Source organism: Octodon degus, unplaced genomic scaffold (assembly GCF_000260255.1).
Source record: "Octodon degus isolate 3935 unplaced genomic scaffold, OctDeg1.0 scaffold00216, whole genome shotgun sequence".
Classification (NCBI taxonomy): Eukaryota; Metazoa; Chordata; class Mammalia; order Rodentia; family Octodontidae; genus Octodon; species Octodon degus.
This window is the reverse complement of record NW_004524792.1, coordinates 3,417,220-3,422,372: the sequence shown is the minus strand read 5'-3', so window position 1 is coordinate 3,422,372 and position 5,153 is coordinate 3,417,220. Positions and strand designations below refer to the sequence as shown.

The following is a 5,153-nucleotide window of genomic DNA, read 5'->3' as shown; positions in this document are numbered from 1 at the left end:
GTCTGGGGGTTTCCGGAAGTCGGCAGAAATTCCTACTGGGTGGGAGGGGTGGGGCAGGTAGGGCGGAGTGGTGGGGGGTGGCCCAAGGGGGTGGGAGAGGGTCCGGCCCACACTGTGCCTGGGCTGGGACTGGTCCCGCCTGCGCAGGGTAGCAGGAAGCTCTCCACACACTCACCGGACCTGCCCTCTACCTCTTCTTGACAAACCTCAGTCCTAGTTCTGTACACTGAGCAACAATCAGGATTTTGCTTAAAATTTTAACCATCAATCCACTAAGTTACCTTTTCCATATAAACCCTTATCCACTTGTCCTCAGGCTGATTTGCTCTCTGAACCCTATCCCTGGAATTTCAGTGGCAGATGCAAATGAGGATCGGGAAGAAATCAAGACACAAAAAGTGAAGACTCTCCCGCAAAACTATGTAGACACTAATGGAAGAGCTGTGCTGGCTTCCACGGAGCTCTGTCCAGCTCAGAACTGTGTTCTTACCTGCATTACTGCTCAGTAGTACCCTCAAAAGGCTTCCTTTCCAAAGCTTCCTCTTCCCAGGAATAGATCTCCCAGAGGACTGTACAACTGTTACTGTGCTTGCCTACACATGCAAGGCCTGAGTTTCAGCCCTAGCACTGCAAGATCTCCTCCTGTAATATTTTATAATTTTTTTTTGGGGGGGGAGAGTCTACAGGGTGTTCAGGGTCTCACTACTAGATTGGATTTGTAGTGATCCACCTGTTTACAGCCTCCCAAGAGCTGGGATTACAGGCGCACATCACCACGCCCGGTCTCTGCACGCCCCACAGGGGCAGGGCCAGCACAGCAGGCCTGGAGATGGAATACCCAGCCCCTGCACCTGCTTACAGGCACTTTAATCTACTGAGCTATTTGGCCAGTCCTTAAAAATCATTTTAATGGTTTAGAATCCCTCCCAACATTGGCTTTAAAAAATGCTAACTCTAGGAACAAAGAAACAAATGAAGAGCTGATAAAATGTTTAACAATCCCCAGGATTCAGAAAACTAATTGGAAAAATCATCTGGTTAACATTTAATTAATGAAGTGTCCATGAAAATTTTGTTTCATTGGTAATTTCCTAAAAATCCTATGACTTCTCAAGAGTAGTTTTTAGTTTTTATATCTCAGGAACCTGGACCTCAGGCACACTAGGCAAATGCTTCCCCACAGAGCTACATCCTTAGTCCCCTAGAATGGCATTTTAGAGACATGGATCACTGCTCTCAGAACACACTGGGCAACCAGTATTTTAGAGGTAAGTTCAAGTCAGCAAGTTAAGCAATGCTGTGATCTCTCTGCTCCAGATAGCTGTTTGTGGCACTTGGAATTGCATAACCTAGTCAAATCCGCACAGCAGGCTCTGGGATGGGCAGCAGGTATGACGTATGTAAGAGGACAGACAGATTGTTTACATGGAAAAGCAAGCCTTTGCTAGTGTAACAAAATTTCACAATGTAAGGGTTAATGACCTTATAAGGAGAGGTTCACCACGTATGTCAATCAGGCTTCAAATAAATGAAAAACACAAAGCATCTCTGGTTCAAATGAACTTTTAATTAATGTGGGAGAAGAAACAATGTTTAATTACATAATTACAATGCCCATTAAATATTCTTGGTTGCTGTTACAATTTTTGTTGTTCCTTAAGTTTTGTCTGGAACCAGGTCAAATTTGAAATTTGAATTGAAATAAACATGGATTTGGGTTTCTGTCAAACTATGTAGTATAAAAGGGACAAATTTATATCCAAAGAAACAGTTAGAACATTTTAAAAGTGTGGGGAATCTTTTGTCTTTTCCATGGCAACTTCTAATTGTATACCAAAAAAGAAAAAAAAAAGGAGAGAGGTAAACAGACATGTATATTTATAGCCTTAGATTTGTAAATTATACTTCTTAAAAGAAAAAATTTCTAATAGCAAAAATAGGGGGAACTAACCATACATGATTATAATGTTATAGGTCATCAGAAGGGGAAACACTATGCCACAACTTTAAAAAATCGCTTTTTCATATATACTTTAGAACAAATTTGGCTCAAAGCAACAGAATGCTCAAATAGCATTATATGAATTTCGTTTTTTTAAACATTTATTTATATATTTAGTGTGTGTGTGTGTGTGTGTGTGTGTGTGGCCAGCTCAGCCCACCAGGGGGCGGGGCTGGCTGGCATGTGGTGCTGGGGGATTGAACCGCGGTCCCTGTGCTTTGCTTAAGCTTAGCTTGTTCTAAGTAGGTGCTTTAGACCACTGACCAATCTCACCACCCCCATTATATGAATTTTGAATAGAAAAAGTCTACAGAGAGAGTGTGCTGGGCGATCTAGACGTCAACATGACTTGGTCAAGAGACTCCTGCAGGTGTGACTGCACTATGAGGACCTCATCCCTAGGTCACAAGGATGAGATTACAGGTGAAGGGGCTACTTGTACGTGAGGGCCAGTTGGAAGAAGTGAGTCATGGAGGTCTCAGTTTGGGGACCTATTTCAGGTCCCCATTGTCACTGTGGGACACAACCTAGGCATTCTAGGAACATGGAGAGCTGAGTGCCATGAACCAAATGGAAGAACAGATTCCCTAGGCAGCCATCCTTCTGCAGCTCAGTGCTCTCTCTTTTCAAAGCAGTTTGTCAGTTTTGAGAATTTGAGCTGAGAAGAGTTAAGACTTACTTCCACATGGCTGACACTGACAAAGGTTCTACAATCTGAGGTACAGGATCTCACGATAAATCCTGAGGGGATTTCACTGACCTTATCAGACCCAAAAGCTACAACTCTTGTTGCATAGGTCCTGCTTTACCTTGGTCTTAACCATCCAGCACAAAAGTATAAAAATAAAGTATAAGAAGTAAAGCCATGGTGCTATGTTGAGCAGTAGGGGACTCAGGTCAACAATTTCTGACATTGCCAGTGAAGCAGAAGACCCAATACTATTATGGACTACTGAACTCTTTTAGAATATTTTGCTGAGTTTACATGCCTATAATATTTAAATGATGGAACTTACCAAAAAAGGGGATACAAATGAATGTCCATTTTGTATCTGTGTATTCAAAGTGGTTAGGATATATAGTTACATTCTCTTAATGAATAGAGGGATTTGTTCTAATGGTGTTTGTAAATAGGATATCATGTCCGCATCTTGTACAGCAATTAACCACTAGGAAGAATGTATGCAATGTGTTAATTATTGAAACTGTCCTACCAATTTGGTTTGAAACTGTTTCATTGCTATTTGTTTCTCAATAAAATTATGGAAAAAAAAAAAGACTTACTGGTTCTTCATATTCCCTCAAGGCATTTTTCTTTTTGTTCTGTTGAAAAGTACTTGGCTTCTTTCTAACGCTAATTTTTTCAGTAACAAGCTCTCCTCTGTTCTACTTTTTCAGGCCCAAGCCGTACCCAGAGTTCTTTTCTAGTGAAACTTGAAGTATTCTAAATTATTCAGCACAGCCTTTTGCTCTCAATGCTCAAGGTAGAGCTGGCTAGAAGCCCCTAACAGGAGACATAGCATGACCTCAAAATTAGATTGCCTTGAGATTTCTTCTGCCAGATTAATTAATCTACCTCCTTTATCTCAGTCTTCCTTAAAGTCTCATAAGCAAATTTCAGACAAATTTTCTTCTAGAGCACCACACACATGGCCTGGAGGCCTAATGCTAATGGGAGTTAGCATTAGGGAGTGCTTCTTCCCAACTGAAACCCTTGAGCCTGGTCTTTTCCAGAATGTTACTGTCAGCAGTCTGGGTTTGGAGCTCTCGCCAGGACTTGCCCTCAAGCTCAGCCCACAGCTTTCTAAGGCTGCTTTTCCAGACAGCATCTCCAAACCTCTACAAATGCCTTCTGCAAGGCCAGTTCCAAGGGCTTCTGAATCCCATGGTCAGGTAGCAGCATGGCAAAGATCTACTTGTCTGATATCAAAATTTATACAACTTACAGTTCAGTAGAGGAATATATATATATATATATATATATACATATATATTTACAGTGGCCACCTGCAGTCAGGTGTGGAAGAATGTAAAAGGGTAGTCTACATGCTGAGAGTCAAAGGATTCAAAGATCAAAGACCTGGAGCTCACTGAAGAGACCTGCGTAAGTCCTTCCCAGGAGGCTGTAGGGTCTGGGGTGGAAGGCTAAAGATGGATGTCCAAAGGCAATGGCGAAGCTTGGAGCTCCTCCAGAGAAGCAGAGACAAGACTTCTTTCTTCTTCCCCTTTTTGTTCCATTCAGGTGACAAGCCTATTTGTTGATCTCAATCGCACCTCAGGCTGGTCTTCCCTCTAGTATGTCTATCAGACAAACCCAGAAACAGAACAATCAACTGAGCATTTCTTATTCAAGTTGGCACCATGGTTAGCTGTCACACCAGACATGGTAGCATAGACCTGTAATCCCAGCTACTCAGGAGTATGACACAGGAGGGTTAAAAGTTCAAAGCCAGCCTGAAGCATTCAGCAAGAGTCTGCCTCAAAATAAAACATAGAAAGAGCTGAAAGTGTAGCTCAGTGGCAAGGTGTCCCTGGGTTCAATCTCCAGTGCAAAAAATAGCAGATTAATAAGAGAATAAATGACAGATTTATTAATATAGAAAAGCACAGAAGTTATACAAAATAAAAACCTCAAAGGAGACCTGCGATTGCCAGTCCCCTCTTTACAAGGGAGAGGGTGGAGGCTGCAGTTCGGGAGGCACAGTGGATGATTCTGAGGGCAGCCAGGACACAAGGAAGACATAGCTCCCCTGGACCCAGTGTGTGCCGTCTGATTCTCAGTCCTCCTCTCTGCCTGGAGTTGAGTCAGTAAGAAGGAAAGTGTCCTGGTTTGGGGGTTTTGCAAGGGAAATAGTATAATACAGGATACATTTTATAACATTATTTTAAAATGAGTTGCCCAAAGAATCATATACAAGAAGTACAGGGAATCTGTCCACACACTAAAGACCCAAGAATCCAGCCAAGGGCCTGGATCCTAATGTCCTGCATGAGTCCAACTGAAAACCTAGAGCCTGTAACAATGCCTCCCACAAGTCCAACTGCAGGCCTAGAGTTCACGACGATGTCTCATGCAGGCCACTTCACAGATCTGTGCTGGGAAGGCCCGAAGGTAAGTAGTGGAAGCTAGAAAGTCTATGCTAGTGGGATG

At 42.7% G+C, this 5,153-nt stretch overlaps 1 protein-coding gene across 1 annotated transcript in view; it reads right to left on the bottom strand.

Annotated features, from left to right (window-relative positions):
- Window positions 1–515, bottom strand: part of Slc25a15 (solute carrier family 25 member 15) — a 44,353-nt gene extending 43,838 nt beyond the window's left edge. The window contains exon 1 of the mRNA XM_023705281.1: window positions 491–515. The gene's annotated coding sequence lies outside the window, so the exon portion shown is untranslated. The remainder of the gene's footprint in view (window positions 1–490) is intronic.
- Window positions 516–5,153: the final 4,638 nt, after the last annotated feature.